Below are 10,875 nucleotides of genomic sequence, written 5' to 3' on the forward strand. Positions count from 1 at the left end.
TTTTGGTCTGAGAGCTGACATCATATGATTCTTAATTCTCTTAAATTTGTTAAGGTATGTTTTATGGCCCAGGATGTGGTATATCTTGGTGAAGGTTCCATGTGTACTTGAGAAGAATGTGTACTCTGCTGTTGTTGCATTAAGTAGTCTAAAGGTGTTAATTATATACAGTTGATTGGTGGTATTTTTAGTTCAACTATATCCTTACTGATTTTATGCCTGCTGAATCTGTTCATTTCTGATAGAAGGGTGTTGAAGTCTCCAACTGTAATAGTGGATTCATCTATTTTTCCTTGTAGTTCCATAGGTTTTTGCCTCATATATTTTGACACTCTGTTGTTAGGCTCATACAAATTAAAGATTGTTATATTATTTTGGAGAATTGACTCCTTTGTAACTATGTCATGTTTCTATTTATTTCTAATAAATATGCTAGTATGAAGTTTGCTTTGTCTGATATGAATAGAGATACTTTTGCTTTCTTTTGCTTAGTGTTAGCATGGTATATCTTTCTCCACTTATTAATATTTATTTTTAATCCATATGTGTTTTCATATTTAAAGTGCATTTCTTGTAGACAACATATATTTTGGTCTTGTCTCTGATTCACTCTGATCTCCATCTGTTAATAGGTACATTTACATCACTGTTGTTCAAAGTAATTTTGCTATAGTTGCATTAACATCTACAGTGTTTATTACTGTTTTCTTCTGTCTATTACTCTTGTTCTTTGTTCATATTTTTTCTTCCACTCTTTTCTGCCTTTTGAAATTTTTAACTGGGCATTTTATATGATTCCATTTTATCTCGTTTCTCAGCATATCAATTTTCCTTTTTAAAACACATTTTTAGTGATTGCTCTGGAGTTTGAAACATACATTTACAGCTAACCTAAGTCTATTTCCTTTTCCTTTCTTTTTTTTTTCCAGCTTGTTGCACTTTAATGTATAATACTTAACTCAACGTACAAGACAATTGCATTTAACATTGTTATAAATAAAAGAGACATCAGATTAATCATTAAGGGCTCCAGAGTGAACAGCATCTTCATAACCTACATGTTTATCATCTTTACTTTCTAGATGTAATTTAATAAGATCATCAGTTTGAAGAATGGCAATTGCAGCTTCAGTTGCAAATTTCCAACTCTTATTTATTTATTTTTTATTATACTTTAAGTTCTAGGGTGCATGTGTGCAACATGCAAGTTTGTTACATAGGTATACATGTGCCATGTTAGTTTGCTGCATCCATTAACTAGTCATTTACATTGTGTATTTCTCCTAACGCTATCCTCCCACTGCAGCTCTCCACCCCACGACAGGCCCCAGTGTGTGATGTTCCCCTCCCTGTGTCCTAGTGTTCTTATTGTTCAATTCCCACCTATGAGTGAGAACGTGCGGTATTTTGTTTTCTGTCCTTGCGATAGTTTGCTCAGAATGATGGTTTCCAGATTCATCCACGTCCCTGCAAAGGACACAAACTCACCCATTTTTATGGCTGCATAGTATTCCATGGTGACTATGTGCCACATTTTCTTAATCTGGTCTATTATTGATGGACATTTGGGTTGGTTCCAAGTTTTTGCTATTGTGAATAGTGCTGCAATAAACATACGTGTGCATGTGTCTTTATAGCAGCATGATTTGTAATGCTTTGGGTATATACCCAGTAACGGGATCACTGGGTCAAATGGTATTTCTAGTTCTAGATCCTTGAGGAATCGCCACACTGTCTTCCACAATGGTCGAACTAATTTACGCTCCCATCAACAGAGTAAAAGCTTTCCTATTTCTCCACATCCTCTCCAGCATCTGTTGTTTCCTGACTTTTTAATGATCACCATTCTAACTGGTGTGAGATGGTATCTCATTGTGGTTTCGATTTGCATTTCTCTAATGACCAGTGATGATGAACATTTTTTCATGTGTCTGTTGGCTGCATAAATGTCTTTTGAGCAGTGTCTGTTCATATCCTTTGCCCACTTTTTGATGGGGTTGTTTGTTTTTTTCTTGAAAATTTGTTTAAGTTCTTTGTAGATTCTGGATATTAGCCCTTTGTAAGATGGGTAAATTGCAAAAAATTTCTCTCATTCTGTAGGTTGCCTGTTCACTCTGATGGTAGTATGGTAGTTCTTTTTTTTTTTTTTTTTTCCTGTGCAGAAGCTCTTTAGTTTAATTAGATCCCATTTGTCTATTTTGGCTTTGTTGCCATTACTTTTGGTGTTTTAGTCATGAAGTCCTTGCCCATGCCTATGTCCTGAATGGTATTGCCTAGGTTTTCTCCTAGGGTTTTTATGGTTTCAGGTCTAACATTTAAGTCCTTAATCCATATTGAATTAATTTTTGTATAAGGTGTAAGGAAGGGATCCAGGTTCAGCTTTCTACATATGGCTAGCCAGTTTTCCCAGCACTATTTATTAAATAGGGAATCCTTTCCCCCGTTGCTTGTTTTTATAAGGTTTGCCAAAGATCAGATGATTGTAGATATGTGGTGTTATTTCTGAGGCCTCTGTTCTGTTCCATTGGTCTAGATCTCTGTTTTGGCACCAGTACCATGCTGTTTTGTTTACTGTAGCCTTGTAGTATAGTTTGAAGTCAGGTAGCATGATACCTCCAGCTTTGTTCTTTTGGCTTAGGATTGTCTTGGCAATGCGGACTCTTTTATGGTTCCATATGAGCTTTAAAGTAGTTTTTTTTTTTTTTTTTTCCAATTCTGTGAAGAAAGTCATTGATAGCTTGATGGGGATGTGATTGAATCTATAAATTACCTTGGGCAGTATGGCAATTTTCACGATATTGATTCTTCCTATCCATGAGCATGGAATTTTCTTCCATTTGTTTGTGTCTTCTTTTATTTCATTGAGCAGTGGTTTATAGTTCTCCTTGAAGAGGTCCTTCACATCCCTTGTAAGTTGGATTCCTAGGTATTTTATTCTCTTTGTAGCAATCGTGAATGGGAATTCACTCATGATTTGACTCTCCATTGGTCTGTTATTGGTGTATAGGAATACTTGAGATTTTTGCACATTGATTTTGTATCCTGAGACTTTGCTGAAGTTGTTTATCAGCTTAAGGAGATTTTGGGCTGAGACGATGGGGTTTTCTAAATATACAACCATGTCATCTGCAAACAGGGACAATTTGACTTCTTTTCCTAATTGAATACCTTGATTTTTTTTCTCTTGCCTGACTGCCCTGGCCAGAACTTCCAACACTATGCTGAAAAGGAGTGGTGAGAGAGGGCATCCCTGTCTTGTGCCAGTTTTCAAAGGGAATGCTTCCAGTTTTTGCCCATTCAGTATGATATTGGCTGTGAGTTTGTCATAAATAGCTCTTATTATTTTGAGATACGTTCCATGAATACCGAATTTATTGAGAGTTTTTAGCATGAAGGGCTGTTGAATTTTTTTCAAAGACCTTTTCTCCATCTATTGAGATAATTGTGGTTTTTTCGTTGGTTCTGTTTATGTGATGTGTTACATTTATTGATTTGTGTATGTTGAACCAGCCTTGCATCCCAGGGATGAAACGGACCTGATCATGCTGGATAAGCTTTTTGATGTGCTGCTGGATTTGGTTTGCCAGTATTTTATTGAGGATTTTTGCATTGATGTTCATCAGGGATATTGGTCTAAAATTCTCTTTTTTTTGTTGTGTCTCTTCCAGGCTTTGGTATCAGGATGATGCTGACCTCATGAAATGAGTTAGGGAGGATTCCCTCTTTTTCTACTGATTGGAATAGTTTCAAAAGGAATGGTACCAGCTCCTCTTTGTACCTCTGGTAGAATTTGGCTGTGAATCCATCTGGTCCTGGACTTTTTTTGGTTGGTAGGATATTAATTATTGCCTCAATTTGGTCTATTCAGGGATTCAACTTCTTCCTGGTTTAGTCTTGGGAGGGTGTATGTGTCCAGGAATTCGTTCATTTCTTCTAGATTTTCTAGTTTATTTGAGTATAGGTGTTTATAGTATTCTCTGATGGTAGTTTGTATTTCGGTGGGGTCGGTGGTGATATCCCCTTTATCATTTTTATTGCATCTATTTGATTCTTCTCTCTTTTCTTCTTTATTAGCCTTGCTAGTGGTCAATCAATTTTGTTGACCTTTTCAGAAAACCAGCTCCTGGATTCATTGATTTTTTGAAGGTTTTTTTGTGTCTCTATCTCCTTCAGTTCTGCTCTGATCTTATTATTTCTTGCCTTCTGCTAGCTTTTGAATGTGTTTGCTCTTGCTTCTCTAGTTCTTTTAATTGTGATGTTAGAGTGTCAATTTTAGATCTTTCCTGCTTTCTCTTGTGGGCATTTAGTGCTATAAATTTTCCTCTACACATTGCTTTAAATGTGTCCCAGAGATTCTGGTACGTTGTGTCTCTGTTCTCATTGGTTTCAAAGAACATCTTTATTTCTGCCTTCATTTTGTTATTTACCAGTAGCCATTCAGGAGCAGGTTGTTCAGTTTCCATGTGGTTGTGTGGTTTTGAGTGAGTTTCTTAATCCTGAGTTCTAATTTGATTGCACTGTGGTCTGAGAGACAGTTTATTGTGATTTCTGTTCTTTTACATTTACTGAGGAGTGCTTTACTTCCAATTTTATGGTCAATTTTGGAATAAGTGTGATGTGGTGCTGAGAAGAATGTATATTCTGTTGATTTGGGGTGGAGCGTTCTGTAGATGTCTATTAGGTCCGCTTGGTGCAGAGCTGAGTTCAAGTCCTGGATATCCTTGTAACCTTGTGTCTCGTTGATCTATTATTGACAGTGGGGTGTTAAAGTCTCCCATTATTATTGTGTGGGAGTCTAAGTTTCTTTGTAGGTCTCTAAGGAGCTGCTTTATGAATCTGGGTGCTCCTGTGTTGGGTGCATATATATTTAGGATAGTTAGCTCTTCTTGTTGAATTGATCCCTTTACCATTATGTAATGGCCTTCTTTGTCTCTTTTGATCTTTGTTGGTTTAAAGTCTGCTTTATCAGAGACTAGGATTGCAACCCCTTCTTTTTTTTGGTTTCCATTTGCTTGGTAGGTCTTCCTCCATCCCTTTATTTTGAGCCTATGTGTGTCTTTGCATGTGGGATGCATCTTCTGAATACGGCATGCTGATGGCTCTTGACTCTTTATCCAATTTGCCAGTCTGGGTCTTTTAATTAGGGCATTTAGTCCATTTACATTTAAGGTTAATATTGTTGTGTGTGAATTTGATCCTGTCATTATGATGTTAACTAGTTATTTTGCTCATTAATTGATGCAGTTTTTCATAGCATCGATTGTCTTTACAATTTGGCATGTTTTTGCAGTGACTGGTATGGGTTGTTCCTTTCCATGTTTAGTGCTTCATTCAGGAGCTCTTGTAAGGCAGGTGTGGTGGTGACAAAATCTCTCAACATTTGCTTGTCTGTAAAGGATTTTATTTCTCCTTCACCTATGAAACTTGGTTTGGCTGTATATGAAATTCTTGGTAGAAAATTTTTTTCTTTAAGAATGTTGAATATTGGCCCGCACTCTTTTCTGGCTTGCAGTGTTTCTGCTGAGAGATCCGCTGTTAGTCTGACGGGCTTCCCTTTGTGGGTAACCCGACCTTTCTCTCTGGCCGCCCTTAACATTTTTTCCTTCATTTCATTCTTGGTGAATCTAACAATTATGTGTCTTGGAGTTGCTCTTCTCGAGGCGTATCTTTGTGGCATTTTCTGTATTTCCTGAATTTGAATGTTGGCCTGCCCTGCTAGGTTGGGGAAGTTCTTCTGGATAATATCCTGAAGATTGTTTTCCATCTTGGTTTCATTCTCCCTGTCACTTTCAGGTATACCAATCAAATGTAGATTTTGTCTTTTCGCATAGTCCCATATTTCTTGAAGGCTTGGTTCATTTCTTTTTACTCTTTTTTCTCTAAACTTCTCTTCTCACTTTATTTCATTAATTTGATCTTCAATCACTGATACTCTTTCTTCTACTTGATCGAATTGCCTTTTGAAGCTTGTGGATGTGTCACGTTCTCTTGGCATGGTTTTCAGCTCTATTGGGTCATTTAAGGTCTTCTCTATACTGTTTATTCTAGTTAGCCATTCGTCTAATCTTTTTCCAATATTTTTAATTTCCTTGTGATGAGTTCTTACATCCCCCTTTAGCTCGGAGAAGTTTGTTGTTACCGACCTTCTGAAGCTTACTTCTGTCAACTCCTCAAAGTCATTCTCCATCTAGTTTTGTTCTGTTGCTGGCGAGGAGCTGCAATCCTTTGGAGGAGAAAAGGCACTCTGGTTTTTAGAATTTTCAGCTTTTCTGCTCTGGTTTCTCCCTATTTTTGTGGTTTTATCTACCTTTGGTCTTTGATATCGGTGACCTACAGATGGGGTTTTGGTGTGGATGTTGTTTTTGTTGATGCTGATGCTATTCCTTTCTGTTTGTTAGTTTTCCATCTAACAGTCAGGTCCCTCAGCTGCAGGTCTATTGGAGTTTGCTGGAGGTCCACTCCAGACCCTGTTTGCCTGGGTATCACCAGCGGAGGCTCAGTTGGAAATGCAGAAATCACCTGTCTTCTGTGTTGACCACGCTGGGAGCTGCAGACTGGAGCTGTCCTTGTTTGGCCAACTTGGAACGGGGCATGTAAATTTCTAACTCTTAACTTTGACTATGTTGGTTCAAAAAATCCTGCTTGTTTGTTTTCTCGAGATTTACCATTCCTCAAATCAAGACCAATCCATTTTAGATTTTTACGTTCTGAGTAACCTGTGCCTCATTATGAGAAACTCTTAATTTTGCATCCAGATCTGTAGAGTCCTGGGCAGCATTAACTGCCAGTGTATTAGGAATAACAAGAAGTGATCTTGCAAACTCTGCAGTAGCAATCTGTTCCCAAGACCCCATGCTGGTTGCATAATTTTCAAGGTATATGGAAAGGGCTACTTCTACAGCATCCCCACCTGGAACCACGGATTTTGACTCCAAAACTATCTTCACTACACAAAGAGCATCATGTTAAGAATGCTCAATCTCATCATACATGAAATCATTTGCCCTACGTAAGATAATCGTTGCAGATGTACGAGCCTTAGTGTTTTTGATTAAGATCAGCTCATCATCACAAATTCTCTCCTGTACCACTTCTGCCTGTCCCAACATGGCAGCTTCAAAAGTTTCTTCACCTTCCAAATTGGCCAGACTTGACAGAATAGTTGCTCCAGAAGCTTTCACAATGTGTTTAAGGTCCCTTTTTAAAACTCTTCTAACTGCCATAGCACCAGCCTTCACAAAATACTTCAGACACATATCATCAATTCCACCAGTGGTTAGAAAATGTCGGTACCAGTTGCTAGGATCTTCTGAATTCTCTCGTTGGTGATATCTGATCCTCTCTGTCTAATCTGGTCCAGTTTTTCAGGGTATGTAATGACCACCTGTACACCAAGCTTCATTTTTGTTTTTTTTTGCAGGCTAAAGTCAAGGCAAGCAATTTTTGCACTTACAGTTCTCTTGGGCATGCCCTGGGATCCCACCACACAGTTTAGTGCATAGTCACTGATGAGCATACTGTCTGTTTGACTTCTCCCATGGGCTTCGGAAATACTAACAGAATTGACTGGATAGTGTGGCTGGCCTCTTATATCTGTGTATTTAATAGCAAGTACAACATCTCCTACCATGTTAGCAAAGAAATCACCATTTATTCCAATGATTTTGGAAGACATGGATGTCTTAGCAGCATTAATCAGGCAATCTCTTCCCAGTTCATCTGTGTTAACAATTAGGTTTTCATTGATATAATGCACTGCTTCCTTGCCAGCAAGTCGATAGCCACTAATAACTGATGTGGGATGGATTTTCTGTTTGACTAATTCATCTGCATTTTTTAGGAGGTCTGCTGCAATAATAACCACTGAGGTAGTTCCATCTGATCTGTCTTGCAGATCAGCCAGCTCACAAAGAACTTTAGCTGCAGGATGTTCTACCTCCAGCAACTTCAGGATGGGTGCACCATCCTTAGCAATGGTTACATCACCAGTATCATCCACCAACATTTTATCCAAGCCAACTGGACCAAGATAACTTTTTACAATATTGGCAATCGAAGCTGCAGTCATAACGTTCTGGGAGCGGATTGCCTCCCCAGTGCTGCGGTCCCCGAACACGGACAAAGCCCCCTCCATCTTCACGGCAGCGGTACACGTTGAATTCTGCTCACACTGTGGGCAACCAGTATCGCGGTCTCTCGGCCGACCGGGGACCATAGCAGTGGCAGCGACGGCATGGAGCATACCGGAGCGATTCCCCAAGAGCTGCTCAACCCAAGTCTATTTTCTACTATACTACTTCACAGGTAATATGAGTAATTTATAATAACAAAATAATCCTAATTCTTCCTGCCGATCCCTTGTATCGTTGCTATCATTCATTTTACTTGTACCTAAGCAAACATAAGCATATATACGTGTAGATCAATTAAGAACAAGAAAAACAAGGTTTTTTTCTTTTTTTTTTTACTTTCACCAATCTCTTCATTTCTAATGCTCTTCTTTTCTTCATGTAGATCTGAGTTTCTGACCCATATTATTTTCCTTCTCCTTAAATAACTTATTTTAACGTTTTTTGCAAGTCAGGTTTACTGGCAACAAATACCCTCAATTTCTGTTTGTATGAGTAGGTCTTTATTTTTCTCTCACATTAAGGATAATTTTGCAGGATACAGAGTTCTAGGCTGATTTTTATTCTCTCAACACTTTAAATATTTCACTCCACCCTTGCATAGTTTCTTAGGAGACGCAGTAGGATGTAACTATTATCTTTGCTCCTGTGTATGCAAGGGCCACCACCCACTCCTTGTGGCTTCTTTCAGGATTTTTTTTAATCATTGATTTTCTGTCGTTTGGAAATAATATGCCTAGGTGTAGTTTGTCTGGAATTTATCCTTCATGGTGTTCTCTGAGCTTTTTGCATCTGGGTTTGATGCCTGACATTAATTTGGGGAAAATTCTCAATCATTATTTTTTTGAATATTTGCTCTCCTTCTGGTATTCCCATTAAGCATATATTATGTCTTTTGTAGTTTTCTCACAGTTCTCAAATATTCTGGATTTTTACAAAATTTTTCCCCTTTGTGTTTTAGTTTTAGAGGTTTTAAACTGAGATATCTTTAAATACACAGATTCTTTCTTAAGCTGTGTTCAATCTACTAAAAAACCCATCAAAGGCAAGGCATTCTTCATTTCTGCTACATTAGTTTTGATGTCAACCATTTCCTTTTGGCTTTTTGCTAGAATTTCCATCTCTCTGCTTACATTTCCCATCTATTCGTGCATGCTTTCTACTTTGTCTATTAGAGCACTTAGCATATTAATCACAGTTGTTTTAAAATTCCTCATCTAATAATTCCAACATTTCTTCCAATATCTGAGTCTTGTTCTGGTGCTTTTTCTATCACTCCAAACTGTGTTTTGCCTTTTAGTATGTTTTGTAATTTTTTAACTGACAGCTGGACATGATGTATTGGGTCAAGGAAACTGCTATAAATAGGCCTTAAGTAATGTAATTACTTATGATTAGGCCTCAGTTTTTAGTGAACCTGTACCTCTTGACTGTGAACTTCACAAGTGCTGTTCAGTTCCACTCCCCTCTTTAGGTATGACCATATGGCTGGAGGGGGCTGGAATTGTGTAATTCCTTTGTTCCACAGGAAGACTAGAGCCAGCTGGAGTTAGTAATTTTACTTCCTCCAAGTTAATTAGGCACTGATGAAACCCCAGCAGTTTAGGTTCTGGTTAAATAGTTTCTCCTGAGGGCAGACTTTGTTAAGAAGAGTACAATGCTCTGGCATATTTCAAAATGGCACTTTTCCCTCCCTTGCTGTAAGCATGGAGGCATTTTAAAAAATCTGATATTTGCTTTGATAAACTGGTGGAGCTCTAGCAGGCAAAACTCACAAAAGTAGGGGGCCCCTCAATAACTGAATCCCTCTGAAGTTTCAAATTCTCTGACTTGTCCACATTGAGATTCCAGCGATTTGTTAATTACAGTTCAGGTTTTTCCACCCTGGCACTGGTTCCCGTGGAGGCTTCTGCTCATGGGTTTCTGCTCTGGTAAGTTGTGATTCTCTATACGTGTCTTTCTTTCTGATTTTGGGGCCAGTGGTTTGCCCTGTGACCTCACTTCTCTTACAAATCTAAGAATTGTTCATTTTTTCATTTTTCCAACTTTTTACTTGTTAGGATTGAGTGGCAATTCCATGCTTTCTGCATGCTGGCCAGAAATGAGAAATCTCCTGTTGTGTTTTCATTTTGTTCATTTCAATGTGCCATTTGATTTTCCTTGAAATTTCCTCCTGGATCCATGGAGCATGCTATTCAGTTCCAAGTGTTTGGAGATTTTCCTAAAATCTTTCTGTCATTAATTTCTACTTTCATTCCATTGTGTTTAGAAAAACACTCTACGTAATTTTAACTTTTAAAATTTTGTTGAAGTTTGTTTCATGGACCAGTCTATGATCTATCTTGGTGTATGTTCTATGGGCACTAGAAAAGAATGTATATTCTGCTGTTTTTGGGTGGAGTGTTCTATAAATGTTGATTAGATCCTATTGGTTGATTGTGTGGTTGAGTTCCATATCTTTGGTCATTTATTTATTTTTTTATTAGAGATGGGGTCTCACTAATTGCTCTATCAAATTTTGAGAGAAGGTTGTTGAGGCCTCCAACTACATTATGGATTTACCTATTTTTGTTTTCCATTCTATCAGTTTTTCTGCACATATTTGGTAACTTTGCTTTTTGGTGCATACATATTTAAAATTACTATGTGTTCTTGCTGTATTGACCCTTTTATTGTTACATAATATCCTTCTCCATCTCTGGCAATTTTCTTTGTTCTGAAGTTTACTTTATCTTGCTATCCTTTT

At 37.8% G+C, this 10,875-nt stretch overlaps 1 pseudogene; it reads right to left on the bottom strand.

Moving 5' to 3' along the window:
• Positions 1-938: 938 nt before the first annotated feature.
• LOC103226164 (T-complex protein 1 subunit alpha-like) lies at positions 939-8,134 on the bottom strand (annotated as a pseudogene).
• Between the last annotated feature and the right edge of the window lie 2,741 nt (positions 8,135-10,875).

The sequence above is a fragment of the Chlorocebus sabaeus genome, chromosome 21 (genome assembly GCF_047675955.1).
Source record: "Chlorocebus sabaeus isolate Y175 chromosome 21, mChlSab1.0.hap1, whole genome shotgun sequence".
NCBI classification, from domain to species: domain Eukaryota; kingdom Metazoa; phylum Chordata; class Mammalia; order Primates; family Cercopithecidae; genus Chlorocebus; species Chlorocebus sabaeus.